This window comes from Chenopodium album, chromosome 3, assembly GCF_948465745.1.
Source record: "Chenopodium album chromosome 3, dcCheAlbu1.1, whole genome shotgun sequence".
In the NCBI taxonomy this organism is placed as follows: domain Eukaryota; kingdom Viridiplantae; phylum Streptophyta; class Magnoliopsida; order Caryophyllales; family Amaranthaceae; genus Chenopodium; species Chenopodium album.
Genome location: NC_137836.1, coordinates 38815979 through 38827885, shown reverse-complemented (window position 1 = coordinate 38827885; position 11907 = coordinate 38815979). Strand labels below are relative to the sequence as shown.

Below are 11907 nucleotides of genomic sequence, written 5' to 3'. Positions count from 1 at the left end.
GTGTGAAAGGTCGAGGGAGCAGGGGAGTTTAGTGTTGCGAGGTGGTGATGTGAGGGTGGCAGCAGGTGCAGGGCTGCTGTTGTTGCAGTTTTGTTGTTGCTGCTGGTGTGAGAATAGGGGGTTAACTGGTAGTGAGTGGTGTTGTGTGGATGTTGTTGGTGGTTGTGGGCTGGTGCGTTGATTGGGTGGCAGCAGGGGAGTAGGGGAGTGAGGTGCTGGTGTGTTGTGTTGGTGAGGGGCTGCTGTGGTCAGGTGCAGTGGGTTGTTGTGTTGCAGGCTGGTTTGGGCTTTCAATAACCTGACCTGCATCATCAACATTAAGATTCATAAATCTCCCACTAGCTGTAGAGTCTAAAATTATTCTAGAAGAATTTCCAATGCCGTTATAAAAGGCTTGGATTAACTGCCATTGTGCTAAATTATGGTGAGGGCATTCTCTTTGTAAATCCTTGAACCTCTCCCAAGCCTCATATAAAGACTCATCGGCTTCTTGGGCAAAGTTCTGAATCGCACTCCGTAGTACTGCTGTTCTCTCTGCAGGATAATACTTATTATAGAAATTCAAAACAAGAGTTTCCCAGTCAGTTATACCAAGTGTAGTTCTATTTAAGCCATTGAACCATAATTTAGCTTTTCCAGTTAAAGAGAAGGGAAAGAGAATCTCCCTGATTTGGTCTTGAGTGACCCCGGCTTGCCTGATGGTGTTGCAATATTGACAATAGTCGGCAATGTGAAGATTCGGGTCTTCACCCTTTGCTCCACTGAATTGCTTCCTCTCTATCATCGTTATAAATTGGGCCTTGATCTCAAATTGAACCCCATCAAGAGCCGGAGTAGGGGTGAGATGTGGAAAATCCGTAAGCTTTGGTTGTGAATAATCACTAAGCTTCTTTGGAGCCGCCATCTCTGATTCTGTGTCTGATGATGTCTCTGAATTACTAGAATCAGTTGGAGGATCGCGGTGATTATTGTTATTATCACCAGAATCCGCCAGGATTTGCTTATAGAAGTTTTTCTATGGAAGGAACGTTCGATCTCAGGATCGAATGGGATGTAACCTGATCTGGAACACCTAGGCATAAACAAAAACTATAAGCAAATATGAGATTTGTCTCAGAGAACTAACGCTCTCTGAGACAAAAGAGAAATAATCTAGACTACAAAAACAATCAAAAATAAAAATAAAACCGTTTCCCCGGCAACGGCGCCAAATTTTGACAGGGTAGAGTCGTATCCCCTAATCAAAAATAATTACCTAAATCACTAACTACAGTAGATAGGGAAGTAGGGTCGATCTCCACAGGGAAACAGGTCTTTTTAATTCTAATTAATTATTATAATCTAAATTATTTAAGTAACCAATATTTATAATTAAGTAAACTACTAAGGTTGAGAATAGGAAGAAAACAATTTATGAAAGGATCTAGGGCATAGGTTCACCAATAAATAATATTCCGGGATAGAACGAAGTAATTAATAATTAACAATGCATAGATAACATGATTAACAGGCTCTCGCAATTTATTAATCAACATAGATCTAACAGGCTCTCGCAATTTACTAGATCTAAGTTCTTATTGAAAATAGCCTTTAATATCAAATTAACATCTGCTCGATTCATCAATTTAATATTGCAATACTTTTACAAGCCGCAATTGTAAAACATTAAAACAATCCAATAAGAAATTATCATGCAATACCAATAATCAATAATAGTCAATCATCAATGCATCAATTAGCCAGATTGTAAAGGGCTCTCGCTACTTATTACAATCACACAATTAATTTATCGGTATTAAATCTCATCTCTCGAATCTTGACTTAACCATTTATAAATTAACTTGTCTATTGAAACTAGACCTAAACATTAATTCTCATCTCTCGATTCTTGAATCAATATTGTCAAACTAATGCATAAAAGATAGGCCTAATCTAGTCACAGAGCATTAAATCAATCAATAGGAAATTAATCTAGCATTGATAATCAACAACAATAATTTACCCCTTCATATTATTTATTAGATCCCCATAAACCCTAGAAATTAAACTACTCACACATATTAAAAACTAAACTAATCAATGTAATAAAATAAATCATAATGAGAGGAATAAAATAAATAACTAAGATTAAAGGAGAAGAAATCGTTACCAAAATAAATCTAGGATTAATGAAAGAAATTAAGAACAAAGGTTTAGAGAGAGATTAAGAGAGAGAAAACTAAGTAGAGAGAGAGAGTCTATGAGAGAAGGATGATCCGTCAAATTAAGCGTCCTAAAAACGTACTTAAACAAAACTAAAAACTACTCCTAATTAGAAACTAATTGCTCGACAAAAGAGCCTTTCCAGAAACACGCACCCGATCGGGCCCGCCTTTTTTCTCGCACAGGTCTTCTCACAGCACCGCCCGATCGTGCTAAGCCTCGCACGATCGGGCGCGCCTTGGGCCACGCACCAGCACGCATCTTGCCCGATCGAGCTAAGCTTGCCCGATCAGGCCCTTGTGGCTCCTCGAGGCTTTAGACTTCCGATTGGGCTCGACTCCTCAGCCCAATCCGGATCTCCTCTTCGGGTCTTGAATACTCGGTCCAAACCTCGGTATCCCGATTACCGAGCCCTTAATCACCGGCTCTCACCGGTCTTGGGCTCCAAAAGTGGTCGTGTTCTTCTAGCTTCCGTAGTCGATCCAATAAGGCCCGGGAAAATGCTCCAAGAGTGCAATTTCCTGTAAAATACAACTAAAACTACGAAAACACTAGAACACACAAATTAGTAATAAAAGTGGCTCTAAAGAGCCAAAAACACTACTAATTATGACCAAGGGACGGGGGTAAAATACTATATAAAATGGACACATCACATATCATGGACCAAACTAAACTGGAATGTATGTTTTTCAAAAATAGGATAAGAAAAGAAATAATTTCAAAAACAGAAATAAGAGATATTTTTATAAAAGCATCCTCATCAATAGACTTTTCACACTTTCGCTTTGTTCGATAATCAAATGACATGAAAGGTATTCATCACTGGGTTTGGTTTTGGGAAGACACATTTGGGTGTCTACAGCCGGCTTGCTCAGCCGGCCAAGAAAAAAGAAGAGAGCAAAAAGAGAAAAGAAGTCTGGGCGGTTAGTGATTCTGACCAGCCGTCCCAGAAGAAAAAGAAAGAATTTAAACCGTACCTTCCTAGGTACGAGTTTAACAAGGACCGCAACTCCATCCTCATGGAGAATAAGGACCGGCTGTCTCTAGAGAAGCCGAATCCAATGAAAAGTTCCATTCAATCAAGGAACAAAAATAAATTCTGCCAGTACCATGAGGAAGTTGGCCATGACACCAACGACTACTTCAGCCTTCAACGGGCGTTGGACCGTCTAGTTGACAAGGGGATGTTAAAGTCCTACATTTCTAAGTCTAAAGGGACTAACAAAAAGAACCCGGGGCAGTCATCTAAGACACCCCAGCCTGCTAGTAGTTCGGACACTGATAAGGAGCCGGTCTACACCATAGCAGGTGGGTTCTCATGCGGTGGCCCTACCATCCGGGGCTCCAAGAGCCATCTTCGAAAGATGGACAATGATGATAATGATGATTAGGCGGCAGGATGTTCCTCCTTCCCAGACGTTCTGATCACTGAGAAGGATAGGGGCACTGTCCGTCGTCTGCATGACGACCCGGTCGTCATTAAATATAAGGTTGACAACCAGCTGGTTGGACGAATCCTTATTGACACCGGCAGCTCGTCGGACATCATCAGTCTCCGGTGCTTGCAAAAGCTGAAATACAACCTTAGCAGCATGCATCCAGTTACACACCCCTTGGTTGGCTTTGGGGGTGGAATGGTTTACCCAGTCATTAGGATTGACTTACCAATCCGGCTGGGTGAAAAAGGAAAAGGACGACACCTGGTCGTCAAGTTCTTGGTCGTTGAGGAACTGACCGCCTATAACATTATCCTAGGTTGGCCAACCCTCAACGTAGCCAAGGCTGTAATCATCCCTTCCCTCATGCTCATTAAGTATGAGAGGGATGATGGCTCTGTTGGTTCCTTGAATGGGGATCAAAAGACGCGCGGCCCGGGAGTGCTACCTTTCAGCCGTCAAGAATATTGTGGCCCCAAGCGGCCAAGGCCCGGAACCAATAGACCTTGACAATGTCAAGGATGCCGCCCCAGCCCCACCAGCAGCCGGGAAGAAAAGAAAGTCCCCTCTGCTGGTGGAGGTGAAGAAAGAGAAAAAATAGCAATCACTGACCGAGGAACGGTCAGATGAGCTCCGTCCCCAGCCGGCTGGAGACCATATTGATATACCTCTAGACGACAGCCGTCAAGAGCGTATTGTTAAGGTTTGGACGGATGATAATGCTAAGCTGGGTGCAGACTTGCACCTATTGCTGAAGGAATTTAAAGACATTTTTGCCTTTGAAGTGGAAGAGATGCCAGGCGTCAGCCCGGATCTTGCTGTCCACAAACTTGCCTTGGATCCAAAAAAGAAGCCCATCCGGCAAAAGAAAAGAAATCACGATGAGGAAAGAAGTCAGGCGGCAGCTGCCGAAGTAAAAAAGCTGCTGGAAGCCGGGTTCATTCGGCCATGTAATTTCCCCGACTGGGTGGCGAATGTTCTGCTTGTAAAGAAGCCGAATGGTACCTGGCGTATGTGTGTTGATTACACAGACCTCAATAAGGCATGTCCCAAGGACAGTTATCCACTTCCAAAGATCGACAGTTTGGTCGATTCAACAGCCGGCCATGCCCTGATGAGTTTCATGGATGCCTACTCCGGCTTCCATCAAATACCCCTGTGGAAAAAAGATCAAGAGAAGACGGCCTTCGTCACTGATCAGGGGTTATTTTGCTATATTGTGATGTCGTTTGGCTTGAAAAATGCGCCGGCTACATTCCAACAGATGATTAATATGGTCTTCATTAATCAAATTGGGAGGAATGTGGAGGCGTACATTGATGATATGATAGTCAAATCCAAGCAGCAGGCGGATCACCTTGCTGATCTCCGAGAAAACTTCACCACACTAAGGCGGCATAAGGTTATGCTAAATCCTAATAAATGCGTCTTTGGTGTTGAGTCTGGGAAGTTTCTTGGATTCCTGATTGATCAAAGGGGGATAGAGGCTAACCCCGAGAAGATACAGGCGGTAATTGACATGAAGTCACCCCTCACTGTCAAGGAAGCACAAAGACTAACCGGTTGCCTGGCGGCACTGGGGAGGTTCCTCAGCCGGTCAGGTGACAAATGCCTTTACTTCTTCCAAGCAATCAGGAAGAAGACCAGATTTGAGTGGGGGGATGATGCTGAGGCGACCTTTCAAAAACTGAAAGAACACTTGCACTCTTTGCCAAGGCTTGTTAGCCCTCTGCCCAAAGAGACGTTATACATGTACCTAGCCGTCTCAGATCATGCTCTCAGTGTTGTTCTCCTTGCTGAGAGAGACGTCATCCAGCTCCCGGTCTATTTCATTAGCCATGTGCTAAAAAATGCTGAACTCCGGTACCCCATGTTTGAAAATTTTGGCCTTGCTCTATATATGGCATTCAAGAAATTGAAGCCGTACTTTCTAGCTCATCCGGTTGTAATTTACACCGATTAGCCCCTCAAGTGGCCAATGTCTACCTTGGAGTCATCCGGCAGAATGTTGAAATGGGCTATTGAAATGCAAAGTCTTGAAATCACTTTTGAACCCAGAAAGGCAGTGAAAAGTCAGGCGTTTGCCGACTTCATTGTTGAAATGACACGACTGGTACCACCGGATAACATTGATCAGGTTTGGAAAGTGTATGTAGACGGGAGCTCGACGAAGAACGGCTGCGGTGCAGGAGTTATATATGAGTCCCCTGAGGGGGACAGATTTGAATATGCACTGCGGTTTAAGTTTCAAGCCTCAAATAACGAGGCAGAATATGAAGCCCTACTAGTAGGAATCTGCATGTGTAAGGCAACAGGGGAAACAAAAATTGACGCCTACTCTGATTTACAGTTGGTCGTAAGCCAATATGAGGGAAAATATGAGGCAACTCATCCGGCTATGATCAAGTATCTTCATGCAATCAAAGAAGTTCTTGAAGAATTGCATGCTGGATACTGTGCCTCTCATATAGTCAGCAGGTCCCTAGCCGTCAGAGCCAGGCGGCATTACTTTTGGCCTACTCTTGAAGCAAACTCTAAAGAGTTGGTGAAGAGGTGTGACAAATGCCAAAGGTTTGGCAAGCTTATCCACCGCCCGGCTACTGATCTGATGGCAATCCACAGCCCAGCCCGTTTGCTAAGTGGGGCATGGATATCTTGGGTCCTTATACGCCTGCTCCAGGCGAAAAGCGTTATATTTTAGTGGTTGTGGATTACTTTACCAAATGGGTAGAGGCTGAGCCGGTCAAGAACATCAAGACAAAGGATGTCATCTCATTCATTAGGAAGAACATCATCACCCGGTTTGGGGTACCTATGTCCATGGTGTTTGATAATGGCCCTCAGTTTGAAACGCCTTACCTTAAGACTTGGTTGGGAGATCAGGGTATCTCACATTGTTTTGCATCAGTCGGTCGACCCCAAGTAAACGGCCAAGTGGAAGCCTTCAACAAGCTTATCTCAGATGTCATAAAAAAGAAAATTGAAAGAGCCGGTGGCTTATGGGCTGAAGAGCTTATTCATGTCCTATGGGCCATCTGGAAAACTGCCAAAGGGGAAACCGGTGAAACCCCATTTTTATGGTATACGGTGCTGAAGCCGTCTTGCCCATTGAACATTAAGAGCCGACTCTCAAAGTCATGATTTATGATTAAGAGGCAAATTAAGAGGCCATGCGGCTGGCATTGGACTCCCTCCCGGAACGCAGGGGCAATGCTGCCCTGCGCATGAGATATACCGTCTAAGAATGACGAAAGCCTACAACAAGAAAATACACAAGCGCCCTTTGAAAGTTGGCGACTTTGTGTTACGAAAAATGGATTCAACCGGTAGGGTCAATGAGGCTGGAAAGCTAACCCCTAATTGGGAAGGCCCTTACCGGATCTATGAAGAAGTCAGGGATGGCACCTACCGTCTGGAAACTCCAGACGGCAGACGCCTACCTCGAACTTGGAATGTAGATAACTTAAAAAAGTACTACTTCTGAGAAATGTAAATTTTTTGTAAACAGTGAGTCTATCAATGAGAAATCAGGCTTTGTTTGCAAAATTGGTTTGTATCTTTATAATTACTTATCCGCCTGGGTTAAACTCAGACGGAACTTTTGTTTAACTATCTAAGTTTGATACTTAGTGTAAATTCAATGTTATAATTACTTGTCCGCCTGGGTAATACCCAGACGGACTACTTGTTTAATCAACTAAGTTTGATACTTAGTGTAATTTAATGTTATACTTGCTTGTCCGCCTGGGTAGTACTCAGATGGACTACTTGTTTAACCAACTAAGTTTGGTACTTAGTGTAATTTAATGCTATAATTACATGTCCGCCTGGGTAATACCCAGACGGACTAATTGCTTAACCAACTAAATTCGACATTTAGTGTAAATTCAATGTTACAATAACGCGTGGCCAATGGCCAGATTGAAAAAACTAAGCACAAAAACGCTTAGTGGCTATACAACCGGTCTCAAAAAGACCAAAGGCTAATGGCCGGATGGTTGCTTATTTTATAAAACTGCCTGTCCCAACATGGACAATGGCGTTTGGCGACACCCCTCCAGGTGCAATCGTCGTAGAGAGCAGACTCTTTGTCAGTTCTACGTACCTATGCAGACGACAAAGATTGAACGACCAAATTGGTCTACTCATAGCCGTCTGACCAGAATAATCTACGAGGACGATTAAGTTTCCGAATACCGGATGCCCTGAGGCATCAGTCGGTTACCGGATGAAGTTTTCACTTAGATTATTTATTCCAAAGTTGCACTCTCTCTCCCAATTGGGGCAAAAGAGTTTGTGTAATGGCTATGAAATAATCCCAGACGGAAAATTATCGCCTAGGTAAGAAGCTAGAAGCACCCGTTCTAATGGACGGCTGTGCACTTGGTTTGGGGCAATCACCATTGTGATGGATTGGCCAAAAAACACCTCATTCTTCTCCAAGTATCAAGTGTTTTCAAGCCAATCAATCTATTTGAAATGAAACCAACCACACAGCCGTCCAGGGGCAAGAGTAGTCGGATTGCAAATTGCCGCATGCTTTTTTAAGTTAGGCAAAATGATTAAGAATTGTAGTATATAGGCAAAAAAAAAAATCTAACACAAAAACATATATAAACAACCGACTGAGTCGGATTACTTCATTACTATTGAAAATGGCACAAAGGCCAGAATAATTTTTAACCGGAATCACATCCGGTGAAGAAGCAAAAGAAACAAATTGTTTACCCAACTATACAGTGGGTAAAGATACAACATTACTCGGCATACAAGCCGGAAAAGAAAGAAGTTGGCATACTGCCGCTGAATTTGGGGAGGCTGATTCAAGGCTGAGGGGGAAGTTGCTGCTCTGGCTGGTTCTGACCGGCTGGGAGGGCTGCTGATTGGTCGTCAGCCACTTCAGGCTGGCTGCCTTCATTTTGTTCTTCCTCCGCCGGCTCCTCATTATTTGAGACTTCATATCCCAGCTCTGCAGCCCAATCCTTGAAGCGAGGCGGAGCTGCCTCTCCTAGCACTTGGGCATCATACACCATAGTGGCGTAATCATACCTAAGTTTGTAGACTTCAAAGTTCACATCCGGGTAAAGGAGCCCCCATGCTATCTTCAGGCGGGCTGCATTGTCCCGCTCATTCTCTTCCATCAGCCGCTTCTGCTCCTGGGCGATTTCATCTGACTGCTTGTTCCGCAGATTGGTGATCTCCACCCCTAGTCGGGAGACGTCTACCCGGAGTTTTGTGTTCTCCTTGTCAGCATCCTCTAATGCCTTGAGTTCAGATTGCGCATCCTTTAGTTTTTGCTCAAGGTCATTAGCCCGGCTGGTGGCTTCATCATTTGCAGCCGTTAAGCTCCGGATCTGCTCCTCCTGTTTCAACTCTACTGCTTTAATCTCTAAATCACACATATAATTAGCATATTCAGCAGAGTTGAGGTTTTCAAGGGCCCTCCGTTTGGCGTCATTTACTTCTTCTTGCTTCCGCCTGAAGGGGCCTTGGAGCCCATCCACCCTCAGCATTACCTATGAAATACTTAGTAAAAATGAAGAGAAAATATTAGAATTGAGTTGAAGAATATTTTACCTCAGCCAGCTAGCCCATTATCCGGTCAAATTCCACCACCTACAGATCAGGTATGGAATTTTTCTTTGACCGGGTGAGGATCCTCACCATCCGTTTGGCGAACCCAACAAGATCCGACTCGTCAAATGAAAGATCTGCACCAAAAGAAGTAGAAGTACTTGGTGAGAAGGAAGCAGCATAGTTGGCATTCATCCGTTGCCGGCTGGTGACTGAGCCCCCGGTGGGGTCTACGTACCTTAGTCTTGACTCTCATGAAGTCAAGCGGCCAAGGTATTTCAATCTTGCCCTTACCTTGGGTTTCCGGATGGGGCGCAGGAATCTCCTCCCCAGTTGTTGCCGCACCGTCTGCAACATTAGGTGGCTGGCCACCCTTCGATGTCGTAGAGACATCCGGCGCATTCTTTTGCGAGCGTTCTGAGCTTTCGCTCAGAATTTTTATTGCAGAAGGCGATTTGCCACCGGTCGTGGGACGATTGGTTTTGGAAGTAGAAGTTGACTGGGGGGGGTCCCTCCTGGCGGCCTTGGCAGCCGAGGCCTTTTCCAGACCCTCCCCTTGCCTTTTGAAAAGCTTGGAGATGGAGCGTGGAACGCGTTTAACAGAGTCCTGCAAATTAAGAAGTTAAATGTACCTAACCGGCGAAATACCTTTGCAAGAAATGTAAAGAAAAAGCTAAAGTCAGGCGGTCTTACCCCGCCTTTCTTGGACTCCTTGGCTTCAACGGCTGCTCTCTTTGCGAGAGCAGCTTCTTTGCGCAGCAGCGCTGCTGACTTAGCGGGAGTTTTTGCTGGGTCAACCATTTTCAAGGCGTCGGCTGTAATAAGAAAATAAAAGTTAGAAAAAATCATGAAAAGTTTGTAGTACAAAATAAAAACTACAGACATGTCGGATGTAAGGGAATCTACCCTTGGGAAACATGGGGCTTAACCCACAGGCGGACAAAAAAGCATTCATCTTTGAAGTAGTCTGGGTGGGGGATCCAGTTTTTTGGAAAAATGATGTGAGTCCCATCCCCATGGACTCAGTAGTGGTTTCAAAGAAACTCGGCTCCATTATTTGCTCCCGAGCCCTAGTAGAAAGTGCCAGGAGGGGGCATTTCCTGCCCAGAAGAACCGGTTCCTGATTGTACCGGCGCAGTGTCAGGTTGTGTCTTAGGGTTGGTGAAGAAATTAAATAAAACTTGTCTTTCCACCATGTCCACTTGGACACCTTGTCCAGACTCATTAAGTACTGGGGCAAGGTGGAAAGAGTGTACCAAGCCCCGTGACCGCCTGGGGCCTTGCTCAAGTAATGCATGTGAGCAAAGGCAGAGAAGCTGGGAGCAAGATTCTGAAGCTCGCAGGCGGCTATGTAGCTTAGAATGTTCACCCATGAGTTGAGGGTGAGCTGCCAAACTCCCAGATCATACCCCTTTAAGATCTTCCTAATCCCGGTATGGAGGGGGAACCGGAGGCCGTCTTCTATAACCGCCTCGTAGCAGACGAAATAGTTGTCTGCATTCTCAATCTTATCGTCCCACGTCATCACTGCATCAGCAGGCGGGACGATAATATCCCACCCCTTTCCAAAGGGGTGCTTCTCTTTGAAAGCCCTGAAGCCACTCTTCAGCAGGGCTATGTCACCCGGAAGCATCCTAATCTTCTTCGGGTTGGGGTTGTCAGCAACTTTCGCCGGCTGCTGATAGTCAGCCGCGAAATTATCTTGATCGGAGCCAGAAGTTTCGGCCCCCGATCTTTCAGCGGCCTCATTACCGCCGGATCCTTCCCTGGATCCATTAGAGGAGGCAGCTTCTTCACCGTCTACCTCCCGTACACTAGAGCTCCCGGAAAAAGAGGGAGCCTCTTCATCAAAATTGCCGCTCTCCTCCAAATCCTCATGTTCCCCATCCGGAACAACCTCGTCGGTAGGCACTTCCATATTGCGCCGGTTCTTAGTTTTTCTGGCCGTCTGTTTGACTCTGGCCATTGTGTCCTGCACAGACACAAAGAGGGAGGAATTCGGAGATGAGCACAACAGTTCCGACAGTCTAGAAAAGGCACCCCCTGTTATAGACTCAGCCGTTCCGGGAGACCGGCTGAGTGTCCTAGGCAGTGCCGAGTGTGTGGATGGAGAACTCATTTTATTTATAAGATTATGTATACAAACGGAAAAAGGAATGTATACAAGTTGGAAAAGAAAAACTAAAAATGGTACAGGCGGTTACCTTGCGTTTAACTCTGAAAAATCTGAAAACGGCTACAGACGGTGACCGGGTGTTGCAAAGTTAGCACACGGAAATCCTGAAAACTCTAATGCAGACGGAAGTAGAGAAACTCTCTCTAAAAATCTCTTTTTTTCTCTCTCTAGAAAAGTCAAATGAAAATGAAGTGAGAGAAAAGGGGGGGGGGGTAAACCTTCTATTTATAGAAGGTGAAAACGGGGGCATCCCCGTTTGAAATTCAAATTTTACTATTCGTTGTTACTGTTCACCTTTGATAGGTGGACACGTGTCACAGGCATCACGTGACCCCTGTGAGGGGCAAATGTTTAGGGTAAAAATACCCTAAACATGTGTACAAATGAGAGGAGGCCACGTGTCAAGTTCATGATGGCCCAATAGCCACCAGACACGTGTCCCCTTTAGATAGCTTCTGGAATGGCGGCCTTCAAGAGCCCAAATCCCCAGAAGCGCCGTAATTCGGCGCAACCCAC

At 45.0% G+C, this 11907-nt stretch overlaps 1 non-coding gene across 1 annotated transcript; it reads left to right on the top strand.

Annotated features, from left to right (window-relative positions):
* Nucleotides 1-416: 416 nt before the first annotated feature.
* On the top strand, nt 417-523 carry LOC145625745 (small nucleolar RNA R71). Its single transcript, XR_014110651.1, has one exon. It is a non-coding gene; the product is annotated as a small nucleolar RNA R71 (small nucleolar RNA).
* The last annotated feature ends 11384 nt before the right edge of the window (nt 524-11907 follow it).